This window comes from Lepisosteus oculatus, chromosome 29 (assembly GCF_040954835.1).
Source record: "Lepisosteus oculatus isolate fLepOcu1 chromosome 29, fLepOcu1.hap2, whole genome shotgun sequence".
Classification (NCBI taxonomy): domain Eukaryota; kingdom Metazoa; phylum Chordata; class Actinopteri; order Semionotiformes; family Lepisosteidae; genus Lepisosteus; species Lepisosteus oculatus.
This window is the reverse complement of record NC_090724.1, coordinates 5,492,528-5,511,057: the sequence shown is the minus strand read 5'-3', so window position 1 is coordinate 5,511,057 and position 18,530 is coordinate 5,492,528. Positions and strand designations below refer to the sequence as shown.

General features: G+C 41.5%; 1 long non-coding RNA gene across 1 annotated transcript in view; it reads right to left on the bottom strand.

Annotated features, from left to right (window-relative positions):
• LOC138225547 (uncharacterized) overlaps positions 1–18,530 on the bottom strand; it is a 141,380-nt gene that overhangs the window by 72,842 nt on the left and 50,008 nt on the right. Inside the window, exon 3 of the long non-coding RNA XR_011183968.1 lies at positions 3,499–3,612. This is a non-coding gene — a long non-coding RNA (uncharacterized lncRNA). The remainder of the gene's footprint in view (positions 1–3,498; positions 3,613–18,530) is intronic.

Sequence of the window (18,530 nt, the reverse complement as noted above, 5' to 3'; positions counted from 1 at the left end):
TTTAATATTGAGTGTTGTTTCCTGTAGTTTTGTATAGTAATGCCAAAGACAAATTCTCACCCTTCTGGATGGGCAGTAAAGGTATATACTGTATATGCAAAGGAGGCTGAATGTTAGCAAAACCTGCGAAAAAATATAACCAGATTGAAATATACTGCAGTACTTCTGAGTCCCAGCTGCTGTCATTATTTTGGATAAGTCGGGATAACAGTTTTTCCCTCAGTCCTCAATAGTGGGAGGCAGCCCATGAACACAAGGCTGCCCCCAACATGTGTGAGAGCTGGAATGATGCTGACTGTGTGATGTGCTGTGTTGGAGTTTTGGGTTTTTTTTTGTCTCACCTGACCACGAAACCTTCTGCCAAAGATCTGCAGCATATCACAGACAAGGTTTAAGTTGAGTACCTTTCAGTGAAGGCATCTTTTTGGTCACCCACCCATACAGGCATGCTCTGTGTGGGTACCGGGATGATGGTGATGTATGAAGAGTGACCCCTCATCTCAGACATAGAAATCTTGCGAAGGCACATTTGCCTTCAGAGTGGCATCGCTAACCAGTGTCCTGTTTGTCTGGCACTTGTGCTAGGCTCACTTTGGAATAGTGGCTTGATGTAGGTTATGTCTGGGTGTTACGATGCATGTTCCACTTTTTAATAATGAAGCTCACTGTACTCAGAGGGATAAGTAACCATCTCCTGATCTGTTCCTCTCTATCACTTAATCCCCGATTTGTTTTGAAAGCTCCTTGGTTTTTGCTCCTTGCTCCTTTGTTGATTTGAGGCTTGAAATTCAATATCTATCAAAGGGAACTTAAGGAGACAGATGCATTTACTCGGACATCACTTTGACTACAGACGATTATATTAATTTTGTGACCTTTCAAAGTATTATTTTGTCTTGATCTGACTGAAGGCAGCTATAGCAAAGGGGGCTAAATACCTAAGCAAATTGAGAACTTTCTGATTTTCATTAAAACATCTATATTTATATATTAGCAGCATTTTTAACCATTAGAATACATGATGTAGATTATAAATATAAAGTCCTTATTGTCATGATTGCAACTTCAGATAGCAGCAAAATGTAGAAACTGCACTGTATACTGTACTGTACGATTGGTTTTGTCATCACATTGTAGGGAATATTATCTGAACTGCAGACTCAAAGTGCTGTCTTTTGGCAAATATATCACTGAGGATGAGAATTTCTCACAATCCTTTACAATTATATTTTTCTCAAAGCTATTTTCAGTTCTGATCCATCTTCTATATTGATGTGTAGTGTGGTAGTGCAGTCCTGGTGTGCCACATTCATCTTCCAGCTCAATTTTTGTCTTTCCCCTTAATTATTCCAGCAGGTTAAGGACCCTACACAAAGTCTGGACATAGTGAAGCCAACAACATAGGGAAAGCAAAATGTATCCCAATGTAATACTTCAGATGTTCTATTGCATAAAGTATTTAAAGCAGCCAAGGCCAATTATTGTGCACCAAGCTTTGTAGTGACTTTAATGCTCATGTCAGTTCTGTCTCCAAGTGCGTTGCAGTTCAGGCTAGGAATTGGGACTGGGTCTGGAAACCTCCTATTTAAGAAAAGTGAGCATTTAAACCTGCTGGTGTACTTTCAGATATCACTGCATCTGCATGTACAGCAGTCAGACATCACAAGTCACCATGCTGACAAACGTGTTGGCTGAATTTCCGTTCCAAATTCTCAAACATTCTGGAATGTAAGTTACATTATTAATGTACTTCTGGTCATTTCTTTCTTGATAGACAAGTTAATGCTGCTGTATGAGGTTGATGTTGATCATTGCTGGAAAGCTGCGTGGGACAGCAGCTTCACAAAGGCTTATAGTCCAATGAATTGCATCTAGACACAAGATGCTTCTTCACGTCAATACCTCGCAATTAAACACACATCAATTAGATGTGTGTTAATAAACAAACACAGCCCATTATTATACATGTCAGTAATTTCCACTTAACGTTGGCATAATCAGAACCACTTCCACCTGAGTGCTTAGTTGAAAGGGATCCTCTGTTTTAATGACATATCGAATTAACAATAATTGATAAGCATGCTCACGAACAGATAATCGCAGCATGTAATGACTGTCTCCTCCTGTGATCATACCAGCAAGTGTCTGTCCTTTTCGTACTAGGATTACAATTAATAAGAAGCTGCGTGCAGTGCAGAGAGGTAAGGATCATGTAGATCTAACGATTTACAGCACCATTCAGCGAAGCCACAAGAAAGACAGCAGCTGGATTGCAGCCATATCCTGATTTGAAGCTGCCACACACTGACAAGTCTGTCTTTGCTGGCTATTCTTTTTTAATTAAATATCATTAAGGAGCAGCGTGTTGTGCTGGGACAGCAAAGAGCGCGGCTGATTCACTTTGATTTTGATTTTGATTTTACAAACACCAGGGCCTTTGAAGTTCTCCGCACGAGTGATTTTAATGCCCCACTGAGTCTGGCTTGCGGTGTAACAAAGTTAGATGCTTCCAAATAGCTCACAGAATGTTACTTAAGTGCTGCTACTTCTACACAGGTCAAAAATCATGTTGAGCTGGATGGGAGGTAGTTTCCTGATGCCCTAATTCCCATGTAATAGAACACCTTTAGTCAATGGCCACGATTCATTCAGATTCATAATCCTCAAAGACTGCTATTTCAGTTACATGAGCAGCTTTCATTTGTGCTCCGTTTGGCTTTCCCCCGCTATTGTGAAACCTATCTACCCAAGTATCCATCTACCTCAAAAATAACATGCAGCAGAATCTATCTTTGTCTAATCCATCGTGTTCTTTTGGCGTTGTGATTCTAATCTGGCTTTGACATTAGTTAAGCGCCAAACACACCTCTGCAATTCTAGAACAGAGTCTTCCTCCTTCCAACACTTAAAGTGATTTACTGTCATTTCACAACTACAGTATCACATAATTGATATTCCTGTCTCAAAAGGGAATGGGGGAAGAGGCATGCCTGCCTGAAATTTTAGTAAACCAAGGTCAGCTCGTTCCATGAAATACAAGTAAGACAGGATTTCTCAGGGAAAGAAAAAAAAACAGCAAATTTAGCTTTAGGGAAAGATTACTGATATGGGAATGAGGGCAACCTGTAATACATCTCTCTCTTTGTCCGCTGGCTGGCTTACCACATCAACAGGGATACACGGGTCTAAATAGGTCCTTTCTAGGAAAGCACAGGTTCTGTACATTTTTCAAACACTCCAGTTTTTGTATGCAAAAGTCCAGCCAGTGTGCCAATACCTATTCAGGCCACTGAAGAGTGCACACTGGGTCCATATCATTTAATCATCTAATTTTTTATTTTGATATATTTCAATATAGAGAGATTTTTTTGCAGATTCTGATTCTTGTGTAGATAATCACACAGGATTCCAGTAACTATCTACAGTACATGTGAAAGTAATGAGTCAAAGCGGACAATGACAAAACAATTTACCATCAATAAAAGTGACATTACTTACCACTCCTCCTCATTCCGTAAGCACTGGGCATCTGATGTTACTATATCTTGAGCATCTAGTTTCTTTCCACTTCTCTTTAGCTGGCATACACCACTATACACTGAGGTGAAGCTTCTGCAAAATGAAAAAAGGTCATTTAATAAAGTACTCAGCTGAATAATTGTACTGACATACAGGCCATCTGTGATAGATCAGGAATGATCAGTTAGTGGAATAGTTATGGGATGATGGGAGAAAGGGTGGGTTTTATGTTCTTGCAGTCCTTGATGACTTGCCAGTTCACAGATCAGCGCCTTTCAAGGACCAAGCCAAAGAGCTGTGTGTGCCCCACAGATCTCTTGCCCATGTGTGTCACCATCACTTAAACTAATCAATGGGCATCAACCACAGTGGAATGGAGGAGCTGTCTAGAGAGATCACACATCAGCACTGATCCATTGTGCTACTCTCCTCTGAAAATGTTTCACTGCACAGGGGCAACCTGACCAAATCAGATCTACAGCTTCACTTCACATTGCACAGCTCTTATCACATAAGCACCCTATCAGGGGGCCTGGACACAATGACAAAAAACCACACGCTGCTTTGAAAGTGAAGGGTGGGCATCAGTGGAACTTGAGGGCTATGAAACTATCTGGCAAGAACAGTTTATGGGGAAAATTAAGATAGAGACTAAATGTATTCAGCTTCGGTCTCGAATTCGCTTACAGATTTCTATTCTTCTTTTCATTTCTGCAGATTTCTGTCTAGTGAATAAATCTGATCCTAAGCAGGAAAAAAAACTTAAGACATTTGCTCCTTGGGGCGGACCAGTGGCACTGTGGCTAAGAATCTGCGCCTGTGACTGGAAGGTTGCTGGTTCAAATCCCGCAGCCGGCAGAGGAATCCTACTCCGTTGGGCTCCTGAGCAAGGCCCTTAACCCCAGCTGCTCCAGGGGCGCCGTACAATAGCTGACCCTGCGCTCTGACCCCAGGCTTCTCTCCCTGTCTGTGTGTCTGAGTGACTCATGGAGAGCAAGCTGGGGTATGCGAAAAGATAATTCCTAATGCAAGAAATTGTGAAGGGTTAATAAAGTGATGTTATACATATGCTGTGCAATCTGGAGAGGGAATCGCAAAATGTGAATTTAGAGATTGACAGGTGTTGGTTTTCAGTGCACAGTGGAGCCAGCAGAGAAGTAATGGATTCTGAAAGAAACGCTGGATGAAGGAGAAAATTACAGTCATTAGCTATGCAAAGCATTCATTCAAAAAGAAAATGGAATCCTAAACTTAGAGGCAGTTGGAAGATAAATTCTCCAGAAGTCAGCCTGAGGCAGCATAGAATTGCCTGCTGTGGCTCATTGTAACATAGCTGTTCTTCTCTGACTAAAGTGGCAGGGGACATGCTGTAGGTACACTACATCAACCACTTTCACATGACCCTTTATTTTGCCTGTTCTAAAGACAGTCTAAAAAGCATAGTTTCTCTTGGCTGGGCAACTCAGGAGTGGGCTTAAGAACAAAATGGGAACAAAATGTGATGTATTTTTATTTGAAAAAGTGTTATTAATAACTGTGTCGACTTTTAAATGCAGTAGCCTCCAGGGGAAAACGGAAATCAACAAGCAGAAATAGACGTCTTCCTTCTCCACTGTCGGGAATCTAATGATAGCTATGTTTTCTCTTTAATAACTGGCCCCCTGTGAGCCCGAAACGGGAGACCACCAACATAAGCTGAAGGGCTTGATGTGAGTAAGTATTGTGGGCCTGTGGTTAGCGCCCTGGTCTCAAATCCTAGGAAGGATTCTGCTGCTATACCTTTGAGTAAAATATTCCAGTCTGCTCCAGCAAAACACTCCCATATAAACAGGCACCAAAAGAAGTAAGTGTAACCTCTATAAGTGACTATAGATAGGCCTCAGCCAAATAAATTAATTATCTGATAAAAAAAATGGTGTTTTTGAATACTGACAAGAGACTTGTTTAAAAATAATCAGCTATGATAAGAATATATAAAAGGGAAAACAAGAGGGGAAGGTTCGGTTCAAAGTTCCTAAAGACAGAAAGGTTTGCCAAAATGTGGCTACTTCCTTTTTCTAAAGTACTTGCAGAATAAATCAGTCCATTATTTTGCATGAGAAAATCACACTCTGCCTGTTTATTTTTGGAAATATATTGCTACAGAGAGAAACAGAAACCTACTATTTGCTTCTTCTCTTGAAATGTGAGGAATATTCAGAGGCCTGAGATCCAAAATACTAATTTTAACTTCTCACGTCAGAGAAATCACAGAACTGAAGAGACTTTAAGATAGATTTAGAAGAGGGAGGGTTATTCTCTGCTGCCTTTATGTTAAGCCTTTAAGACGATATATGTGTAATTTGTAATATAACGGTAACCCCGAAAAACTGAACAATATTGTGAAAATGGTTAATGGCTAACCCTGATTCTATATGACAGCACTGCAGAGTGTTCTATATACGTGTGATGTAAAAAATGAATCCATGTACACAGTCTTCTGCAATCCTTTACTATGCACTCAGTAGCAGGAATATTGTCTCTTTGCTAACAGATTACAGCTTGATCTTATATGACCATCGATAGACTTTGAACAGAATTGAGAAACTCAGATCTTTTTGCCCGGCAAAATGATGAGGCCCAATGTGATCAAGAGCATTTATTTCACACAATACCTTTGTGTGACCCTGAAAGACAGGGTTACAGTGAAACAGACAGAGGGAGGATAACAGGCTCTGTGAGACTGTGTCAATGGCTGGGGACTGGGAGCTCCTACCCATTAAGCAAGGGCTGTGTTTACATAAACAGCCAAGTCGTTTTCTTATTTTCAAATGAATGGCTCACCAAGTAGCAGACTGAAGACATCCCCCTAGCTGCTAGAACTTCATCTGGCTGATTTGCACATTGGAGAAAACAAATTTTATGTCTCAGCTAATTACATGTAGAGTTTTTACCCCATTACATGCAATTGCTAGGACTTGACTTCTAAACATCTGTTGTGTTGCTTTTCCCTCTAATATGTGATGTATTAACACACTGATATATATATATAATGTAACAAATATAAATGTAGTTAAAGAACAACGCAGGTCCAGAAGGTATTTAAATAAGATTGAACTGCATAAACCCCTTGTTTACAAAAGGAGAACGACAGTTCCTTCAACCAGGTATATTCTGTCTCAGTCTTTGCTGTCTTGCACGGCTTTTAATCCCTTCCTTTTTTATTTAGAAGGAAACGAAAAAATTTAATAGCCACTGGAATTCAATTTCCCCTCAAATTGGCCACACTTTAAAGGCAACTGCACAGGGGGTGTAACTTGATATCGTATTAAGCGCATAATTACATATGTGTGTCTACACCTGACTTTTAAAAAAGGCCTTCATTTCCAGAGCCCACCAAGGTTGAAACTGCTGAAAAAAGAAAAAGAGGAGAACTTGATCAGACTGAAATGACAGTGTCTTTGCTGCAGACCAGTCGTTTGGCAAATGTTTACTCCACGGCAGAGTCAAAACATGCTGTCTCCCCGTTAAACATGATTGTAATTACCCTCTTTCGAGCAATTCTTCTCCACATAGCGATCGCGACAGGAAAATAAAAACTGGGACTGACAATGGCTAGACAGCAAGTCATAGCAATTGTGTCCTTTACAGTTGCCTCCAGCAAAATGTGCTTTTTCATCATCATTAACTACTGCAAATGTTCAACTTTTGTAGTACTTAATAATAATAAGGACTTGATAACTTTTATATTAAAGATCAAGAACTTAACAACTTACAACAAGGTCACCACTTGCTAACTTTTTAGCAAGTGGTAAAAAGCACACAAAAAAAAACACAAATACAATTTACCAAAGTAAGAAATAAGAGAAGGTTCACATGTACTTCGATGGTTTGCCTATATTTTTGTCTTTGAAACATTCATAGGGACAAGAGTAATTCCTTTAGTTTTAACAAAGTTTTAGTGCTTAGATCTGAAAAAAAAAACCAAATTCGAGAAGAGTGTGTTCAGGCATTATGGTAGTGATGACGCTTCACAGTTCCAGGTTCCTGGGTATGAGTCAGGATCTGTCCATGTGGAGTTTGCATGTTATTTTGTTACATGTGAGTTTTCAACAGAAATCCAATGACTGTTAATGCCATTTCTCCTTGGTGTAATATTATCCTTTTTACAATCAGTATCTGCCATTGAAGGCTGGTATTTTGTTTAAAATCAAAGCTACATTTTCAAATTATTTTCAGTAAAGGTGGTAAAAGAGTGGCCTTCAATCCCACACATTATATTCTAGATTTTCTCCTAAACCTAGACCAAACAATATTTCTGTTTTTTTTTTTATTTTATGCTGGGGGAGTGGTGAAGATGCTAATGTACTTCATTTCCAATACAAGAACAGGAATGCTCAGAACAGAGACAGGAATTGGCTGCCGCTAAGTCTACATGAAACCGATTACTTAGCCCTCTGAAATTCTTAACTCTCCTCCTTTTCTGCGTGTGTCGGTGCCTACATTCTGGGCCAGAGCTCTCCATTGTGCATCAGCAGGGCCTCCTGTTGGTCCCAGCATGCGAGCATTGTAAAATCAATTCATTTAACATAATGGCCTTTAAATGAGGCAGGAATGCTGAAAACAGGCACGTCTGGTTGGATACTCTGCAGGACTACCACCTACTTCTAAGGAACTAAAGGGAATGGGACCTTCCTAGCAAACCACAAAACACCTGAAGTGTGGGAATATTCAACCAAGGTTCAGTTCCATTTTCTTTATGCTTTCAAGGTGCTTTCTTAAATATCTCACTCCGGGAACGTGCCCTAACCTGTGAGCATGGGGAACAGTGTGCTTCATTGTCTTATCCTCTCTTCACCCACTAAACTAGAAGATCCTGAATTGATAGACAAGGCTCAGTCCAGACAATTTGGACCTGTCCTGATTGCAAGTGCAGTGGGAAAAAGTGGACGTTCTTGGTGCGCACCTGCCCCTTGATTCATGAATTGAAGGTCCCCAGGTCCCCAAAACAGAAGAGCTTTGTCTCATTAAAGAGCAAATATTTCCTGGAATTAAGTTTGATACTGCTGTAGTCCGCAATTAATGTTAAATAATTATTATTGCAACCTGTGTTACTGACTAGCAGTTAAACCACAAAGTCAAAATACTGTACAGTATATGCAGTGGCTGATACACTAACTGTGCACAATAGCACAGTAGTTGAGGGAAATCCCTATTGTTCCACAGACACCCTATATGTGAAAATGAATACCACAGAAAAGTTCACAGCAATCGAAACCCATCCTTCCTTCACTCTCTGGTACACAGTTCTTGGAATCCACCCAGGTCAGGGCTATTAAAAAGAAATGTATTAGATATTATAAGCCCACTTAATCTATTTCTATTTACTGATACTGAAAAACGACTTTGAAAATCTAGGGAGTGCAAAAAGCTAACATTCCAGATGGTTAAATAATTTGCTCTATAGCGAGTTCGGTTTCTGAAGAGTTTGAAAAGAAAAATACAAACAAACAAATATAGGCAAATACTTTCAGCAGAGGGCAAACAAGTTTTTTTCTGAGGGCCCTGATAAATCTCGGTCTCCGTACAATAGCTCAGGTGTACGGGACGAAGGAAAAGAAAACACGTCGAGCTTTCTTCTCATATCAGCTTTTCAGGCATGCCAAGCGAACACGGCATTTCATCAGTGAACGTTCAGAGCGTTTCACCCTCAGGGCTTCCTAGAACAAGCCTCTCCACTCACACAGGGTAAAAAATAAGCAGTGGAGTGTCTCTACTGAAAGGCCTGTCAGGAAAGAGACCACTGCACGCAGAACCCACCATGAATATTCAGGGATGGGGTGCTCCAAGCCCTGACCGTGGCACAGAGCAGTCACCGATCAAATTAAAATGAGGACAATCGCCGGTAGCTCACATTGCACAGATGTCTCTGGATGCTTTAAAACAAGCCACAGAGATGTTTAGTGAAGCGTACCGTGGTAAGAGCGTGGTGCAGGTGTGGCACAAACCCTGAGAAAAGATGGCAAAGCAAAGGGCCTGCACAGCACACGCACGGTAGGTTTTTGTGCAAAACTGAAATTGAAACGGGGAAATTGTTCCCATTAAATTTACACAATAGCAGAGCTGGGTTGTTTTTACCACCTGAGGCTCCTGTCCTGAAGCTCTGGGAATCCCCTTTTCCTTTCCCGCACTGCAAGAACTGAGTGGATACTGTGAATGGCTGGTGTGCAGCTTCAGTACCTGGTACTTAATCTCCTCTGGGTTTGAGACGTCCTACTGTCTTACACTACTGCAGGGCCCCTGACTGGCAGGATACCACTTGGAATACACCTTCTCTTCTCCCATCAGACCAACAGCTTGTGGAAAAAAATATGGGCCAGATGAGCTTAAACAGGACACATGGGCTCCTCTCGTTTGCAGCTGTTCCGTTCTGAAGAAATTGGACACTAAACGGCACGAAGCCTAAATGCTAAGGGGGAGCTAAGATCTCAGTAAAGGGTGTTTGCACCATATTTAATCAGATAAAGAAGCCACTGGCCACATTATCAGATTACCGGAACAAAAACACTCCAGCTTGCTGCACTGTTCTTTTACATGGTCTCTGCAGTCTATAACAATCACTCAGTGCTCATCCTCAGTGCTCAGAGCCTGATATACATTTAAGTGGCCTTTTTTTCAGTTTATGGAACAAGTCACCATCTATAAAACTGTTCTCTCTGTTAACAGAACTGTTTGGTAGTACATGAAATCACATTGAAACAGTTCAACAGAGTGTTTTATTAATGTTTCCCACAGTATTTGTCTCTTATGACAGTGCTGTTATTGTCAAACGGTCATTGGTAAATAATTACAAATAATAACTGGTTTATTGCATTGTTATTGTAATGTAACCCCTGAATGTGGTGGCACAGTAGCTGAGTGCTCAGTTGGAATTTCCCTAAAACTCTGAATTTGGCTACAGTATAACTTTTATAAGTGTACTGAAGACTCCCACAGCACATTACTGACAGTGGGTATTCTTATAAACTGGAAAGGTAAATAAGGATCTGTCTTTTATTGTTCCCTTCCTGCTTTACAAAGGCAGAGAAGCGTCCCCGTGAGTGGACTGTGTTTTAAAAAGGTCAAAATTGGGTAACGTTTTGTTTATGTGAAAAAATGTGAGTTTCCCCAATCTAAACCAAGTTAAAGGGAACTATCTACAGGGCCTGATAAGAATTCTTATCTCCAAGCTGCAAGTATTTTATACTAAAAAAAAATAAAATCTGTTGTAGAGCCATGTCAACAATAAATGCAGAGCTAGAACCCGCTAAGCCTGCTTGATAAGCCCTACTGTATGTCCACTCTGTACTGGAGACTCCGCGGGGGTTTGGGACAAACCAGAGTGCTTTTGGACATTTTCTATACTGAGTTTTCGTATAGTGCAAATGCAGAACTAAGGCAAAAAGCATGCACTATGCCCACAGTGCAGAGAAGCAGGACAAGACCGAAACCTTCCAGACCGGCGATTGGAGTCTCTCACAAGACAAAAGGTTAGGAAACTGGATAGTGCCCTACTTTCCCTTTCCAGGGGGGTTGGCCCTTTGGCATAGCAGAATTTACCGGTCTCTGACGCGACGCGGTGTGGCAAAGCTGAAAGACCATGCGCCAGTCTGGACACAAACTCTCTTCCACTGAATCCTACCAGTCTCTGAGATTGTTGCAGACAGAGGAGGAGGAATCTGTAGACAAAGAGTGTAACAAGGCACATCCCCAGCCTGCTGCAATGACATAATCCCTCAGAAAACCACAGAGTACTGAATGCTTCTGCTCTGGTGGACCAGACTTCTGATATGGGAGGCACCTGAGTTCCACTTCTGACAGGGGCTGGGCTTCACTCTCCACAATAAGCAGACGTTATCAACATTCATATACAGCTTTTGTCTTTTGTTTATGTCTCTTCTCTCCTTCCCTCTATTCCTTCATCCCTGTGCCATCCGAAACTCATTTCACTCTCTGCTGCGGTTTCCCCTATTCTCTGCACAGCGGAGTCTGAAAGAGCTGTTGCCTTTCTATAAGCTATAATTTATCATGAAACACTGTTTACAGCTGCAAATGTTTGCCGTTTCAGTAAAGAACATCATTAAAACTTTAGTGGCTCTTCAGAGGAGGCTTAATTCTTAACCGTTTTATTGTTGTTGAAGCAACGCAAGTAACGAGACAGTAACATTGCCGCTGTAACCCAAAAATGACCCTTTCACATCCCTTTTCCTTTGGGTTATTTACTGAGTGGTAATGACAGGTTGTGTATTTTACAGTTGGGGCTCAGAGATGATATGAGGGAGGTCAAATCCAAGGAAGAAAGTAGAAAAAAAAACTTGGGCAAAGATCAACTCTGAACTAGCCTCATAATAAAAGGGCTTGTGGAGGTCAGTTGCTGTGCCTGGATATCCATTCATTAGCACGAACGCTGATTACGTGCATGTGTACGTAACATCGTGCGTGCAACTTCTCAAAGAGAATCCGAGGGGAAAACACAAAGGCAGAGTCGAGACACAAACCCTTTGATGACAGAAATCAGATATGTGCACTCCCAGATCCTATGCACACAAACCCCGAAAGAGTGCCTTTCTCTGTTTTGTTTTTGTAATTAGTGGCTTTCATGAAGATAGATGTCTGACTGCATGTACTCAGCAAAACTCCGTGAGTGTCCATGTGGCTGTCTGGCCCACAGTGCCAAGTGCAGCGTCCCGTTTGCCTGCTAATCGTCCTCAGAGATTCTGAGGCCCGGTAATTGCTAGAACAGAAACTTTTTAAAAAATGTTTGTGTAGCACGAAAGATGTGCAAAGAAACAGCGGTGTTTTTTTAAATATTCATTCAGTCCTTTTTCCTAAGCATGGACAAATTTAAAGAACAAATTCAATGTGGAAACTTAGGACTGCACCCCAAGAAAGTGGTTAGTATTTATGATGACATCACCCTCCACATTAACCCTGCTTTCGCCTGCCCCCAGGCTGTGGAGCTCATTAAAAGTGAGAGGCTGTTGTGCCCTTTTGATCCTTCAGAATTCCTCTCACACTCTCTTAAGCAGAAGCCTAGTCTGAAGTATGTCCTGAAGGCATTGCACCGTCCGTCAAGATACTCTGTAGCTTCTGTTTCTCTTTGTTTGGGAGGATTTTAAATTCTTACCTCTGCGAGAGATTTGAAACGTTTCATCCATTTGGAGAGCTTTTTCCCCCCTGTTTTTGTTTTTTAACGTCTCTGGTTATTGTCGAGCATTCGCCTCCAGTGCTTTCAGGTGGGTTAGGTTAAGGTCATTTGTGACACATCCGATCCTGGTGACAGGGGTGCATTATGAAAGCAGCTAACAGTCTGGCAGGCACTCAGGGAATGTCCTGCAATTACCACTAATAAAAAAATTAAGAGAAACAAGAGAAAAGTTTTTTTCACTGCTGTGATTCGAGGAGATGAACGAAGTGACCTTTTAATTGCTGATTAATAGTACTGATTGTATCTAAGCCGCTTATATCTGATTTGTTTTGCATGTTTTTCTACAAACGTAAAAATTCTAGCTTAATCCCATTTGGACTCAAGTAAGCGGTCTTTAAATATTTTCAGTGTTATGCTGCATGTCTCTCCTGTGGTGTGAATCATGCTCTGATGCTGCTGTCATAAAAAACCCATGTTGAACTTGTTGGGTTGGGTTGATTTTCTAGCAGTAGAAAATTCAAACCAATACATTTTTTCCCTGGTTCATGTCAGTATAAATTCCCTTTCAGATCCCGTTCTAAGCTTTAGCATCGATTCAAAGTTAGAAATAATACCAATCAAATTTATAGCAGCTGGAAACTTTTGATATCAACAAACTTCACTCTTAGGTAGACTTATATTAAATCCTTTCGTTTGCAGTCAGCACTACACCACCCAGGAACTTAAGTCCAAGTAATGCAATTGTGCTGACAAAAAGTCAATTTAGAGACAGTATAGTGCTAACCTATTGTAGAAAAACTTTCTATACTTGATAAAAAGAACATCACTACAAAGGGGTTAGAGAGAAAATACATCTGATTTAATAAATCTGCTAGCTAAAATTCGATCCAGTGTTTTTAGATTATTACTGGCAGTCTCCAGGCAGCTCCTTGATGAACTGCAGAGTGCTGTACAGTTATTGTCATCTTAAACATCTCGCCCCTGCATTCCACTGATAACCCTGTTTATTTCCTAGGAAACGGAGAAACATGCTAAGAGGTCATTAAGGGGTAATAAAAAAAAAAACTTGGATTGATAAAGAGGAATCCTTCAGGATGGGATCATGTTGGCAGTATTGTTTTTATCATTCTGACTGTTGTATATATCAGAGTAAACAGAAAAGCCCAATGAGGCTGTGGAAGAGATTATTTTAAACAGGAGTTGGCATAGCTACTCCAGTGTTGCTACAGAGCAGCAGGTGAGCTGAGCGGGTGCACACACGATGTCACTCACCCATCTCCACAGGGCAGGTGATAAAAACTGCCAACTCAGCCACACATAGAGCTGAAGCCAGGAGATGTACTGTGCTACACATGCAGTTCTGAGACCTTTGCCACTTTTTCAGATGGAAAGACTCGGAGCCAACAGCACCTGAGAACTTGTTTTATTAGGTACCTTGGCGTCTTTCTGCCTACATTACCTGTCAATAAAACAAACGCTTTAGGCTTTATATCTTTAACTGAAAGGTTCAATGTCAGGAGCACTGCCATGTAATGGTAAGGTTGCATTTATTGTCGTAGTTTTTAGATCTGTGGAGTATTTATGGGCAACTACTAGAGTAGAGAGGTTAGACACTCAAAGAATGTCCTGCAACAAAAAAACTATTAAAAAAATCAAGATAAACCAGTTACATGTTTTTGCACTGCTGTGATTTTAGGAACTGTATAATCTGATGTTTAAATGGCTGATTAATTGATCTGATTGTGCTGTACTATTAAAAGTGAGTGAAGGCAGTGAGAGCATAAGGATTTAAAATTAAATCAAACCGATGAACATCTTCAGCATCAGCTAATAATAATAAAATAATCCTCACACTCATGTAGTGCTTTCCTGGACACACCACTCAGAGTCTTTACAGGTAATGGGGATCCCCTCCACCACCACCAGTGTGCAGCCCCACCTGGATGATGCGACAGCAGCCATAGTGCACCAGTCTGCTCCCCCCACACCAGCTCTCATTGGGGAGGAGAGCAGAGTGATGAAGCCAGTTCAGAGATGGCGATTATTTGAAGACCATGATTTGTAAAAAGGTCAAAGGGAAACTTGGACTGGACACGGGGGTAACACCCCTATTCTTTTCAAGGAAGACCCCTGGGATTTTTAATGACCACGGAGAGTCAGGACTCTGTTTTACGTCTCATCCGAAGGACAGCTAATTTATTACAGTACAGTGTCCCAAAGAGCACAGGGGGAGCGCTCCATACTGGTTTCACTAACACCTCTTCCACACAAGATGCACACATGGAACTGTGGGGGAGTGGAGCAAGCTACCCAGCCACCTCATGAAAGCCAGTATCATGGCTTCTTTCACAGAACAACTGGAGGAGATCCAGGGAGCAATCATCTACTAGCAACCAACAGAGCTAAATGAACCTCCTGTTTGGGGCTCTTCTTAAATTCATATGTTTACAGGTTTTGTCTTGGTAATCATACATCGCTGTAGTCACAGTAATATAGAAAACTGAGACAGCACAATTATTCCAGCAAGCGACTAGACTGCTGTCAAAAGGGATCCACCACTGATAGACTGAAATGGAGGGCAGAGAGAGAAACAGTAAAGAACCTTTGCCCCACTGTCAGTGGAAGGTGCCCCTGAAGGTGTTAAACAAACATGAGCTCCTGCAGGAACCATCAGGTGTGATTTACACTCGTCTGTACACTAGCACTCTGCTGAGGTGCTTCACATCTGCAGTCACATCCTGCCCCAAAGAGCAACCGCAAAGCACAAATCTCTCCCAGGTATTTACATATTTGTGTTTCTGGGCTTCCCCTGATTGTTTTTGATTTGTTTTTGTGTTTTTTTTACAGCCTACCTGATGGCAAGCATTATTTGTCGTTTGGCTTGGCACATTCTTTAGAGTGAAGGCTGCAAAGAGATTTGTGCCCCACTGGGATTACTGCAGCCCGTAAGACACCTCATGCTCACACTTACTTAAAGGGTTGTGTATGCATCATGTATGTATTGTTCACACCTTCATAATATAATCCAACCTGAAAGATTTTCAAACGTTCTGATTTATAAGAAAAACACAGGCAGCATGAAGGATGCAGTGGAGCTTGAAATGAGTTAATTACCAACAGTGGTCCTTGTCATTTTAATACAAGGTGATCCAGGCCCTGAGAACATGGCTTAAGGTCTAGAACACTTACAAATCCCAGGTCCCCATGATAGTGCACCACACCTTACTAAAGTGTACAGGAAAAGCACTTTTGGCAAGAGATCCCTTTCTAAAGAAATAATTCAAGCACAGCCACAGGTCACTTGAGAAAACCCACCATGTAAAAACTTTGATCTACCACATGTAAGGATGAACAGTTTCCCTATAATTCTGGGGAGACTCAGCAGGTGTGAGCCTGGTCAGTACCTGGATGGGAGACCTCCTGGGAAAAACTAAGGCTGCTGCTGGAGGAGGTGTTAGTGGGCCCAGCAGGGGGCGCTCACCCTGCAGTCTATGTGGGTCCAAATGGCCCAGTATTGTGATGGGGACACTATACTGTAAAAAAAGGTGCCGTCCTTCGGATGAGACGTAAAACCAAGCTCCTGACTCTCTGTAGTCATTAAAAATCCCAGGGAGTTTCTTGAAAAGAGTAGAGTCCAAATATCCCATTGGCACTTACCAATCATGGCCTCCTAATAATCCCCATCTCTGAACTGGCTTCATCACTCTGCTCTCCTCCCCACTGAGAGCTGGTGTGTGGGGTGTGGGCTGGCGCACTATGGCTGCTGTTGCTTCATCTAGGTGGGGCTGCACATTGGTGGTGGTGGTGGTGGTGAAGGGGATCCCTTTACCTGTGAAGCGCTTTGAGCGGAGTGTCCAGAAGAGCGCTATATAAGTGTAAGCAATTACTATTGTCTATTTTAATCACCATCTGAGCTATAGCTGTGGTTAGCATTGAGCTCTCTGACACTGTGGGAGAACAGCGCCTCCTCATGGCAGAGGCAGGCAGGTGCACTGCTGCCCTGTCCACACTTTCCACGCTCTGTTTACGCTGCTCCTTTCCACTCCTGCCCGCGCAGTGTGTACAGAAGATCCTGCCTGGCCACCTGTTCTTCAACATCCCCTCTACTGTTTTGATTATGAGCCTTTCGCAAATATGTACCCGTGAAGCCAATGAATCACTCTCTAAACACAAGACATTTTTTTTCTGAGAGTCGTTCCCATCACATTTTCAAAGGAATGTGTTTGTGACTCCGACCTTTCTGCACAATGCACCGATAGAACAGCTTTTATGAATGCAGAAAGCCCTGGCACAACCTTCCTCCTACTTTCTCTCTGCCTTTCATTGTTTTTGTTTCTCATGTCCTTTTTTTGTGATCTAAAGGTACACCTGGGACCTGTGTGGCGGATTAGACCTGGGGCACCTGAACAGCTCTGCTACACAGGCAGAACTCCGATCCGGAAGCACTGCTTTTCTGCAGGATTCGTTCGGAGTTAAAACAGAATGAGCATTCTTCCTGGAGATCAAGGGTGCTTTTATAGCAAATACACGAGTAATCGGTGAAATACACATGTTCACTGGGCAACAGATAAATGAGATTAGATATACTCTAGTGTTTTAGTAGTAATGGCACACAAAAGCACATAAAACATCCACATAGGCTTAATTTGAAAGTCCATTTTTAGAAGCAAGCAGTCATAAATCCAACAGCCATGTTTACTTATCAGTTATTGTCCTCTGGAGTAAAGATTCACAAACATTCTGAAATGCTTTTAATGTATTAACAATTCGAAAGAATACTACTTTTCTATTTATGCAATCCATACTTAAGAGGGTAGTATCGGGAGGTGGGCCAGACAACTGTCTTTCTCACTGGGACCAGGGATCACAGTCAAAACCTAAAACCTTACTAATCAGTACTTCGACCTTAGCCATCAGATTTTATTTCAGGGGTTCTTTAATTGAAATTTCAAGGCAATGACATTGCTGAGGTGGCTGAGTGTACGACAATCCCCTTGCTACCCAGCCTCTGTCTGCTCTCTCTCTACCTAACTGCCTGTACTGAAACCTGCACACCTGCTCAACTGAAGGCTGACAGTTGAGACAGTTCTGCATACCATCAATGTTGAAACCCTAATCCTGACAAACAGACAGTCTTCAGGAAGTATTCTGTTGCAGGTATGACACATAAATCATTGTACACAGTGAGATGCCTTTAGTTTTGTCACGTTAGCTCTGAGAACATAACATCTCCTAAGCAAGACCATCACTCACAGGGATTGTTTTATCTGGAAACAAAATTCTACTTTGAAAATGGCAGCTCTATTTATATGTAAATTCTGAAGCTCTACAAATCTGTCCTCCACTTTCACAACATGGAAATAAAGACTGTAGTATTCATAAAAACTATAATGGACGATAATTTATATTGTACCTTTCATGCCACATTCCAAAGTTGTTAACAAAACATAAATATAAACTAAATAATGCATGAAATGCTGAACAGCTGGAAATTTGAAGCAACTCAAGTATTCTAGTAAATTAGTAGAACTGTCTATTAAATCCAAGGTATAATTTAAATCCATTCAATTTAAATACTCCCTGACAGTCTTAGAAAGCAAAATACAGTCAGGCCAAAGAGGAGATTGTCCAATGAGCCACAGAGAATTGTCTTGTCTAGAGTGCAGAGGACCAGAATCAAATGGACATTGGAGAACAATTTTAAAGTAAATCTTTAAGGTAGGATGAAGTACAAACTAGGGATTGTCACCTGATTAACTGTCTTTGGCCCTGTCTTCAGGCAGCTCAGCTCAGAAGCCATACTGTTTATGCACTGTTTAGGGGACCACAGATCTACTAAACCTGA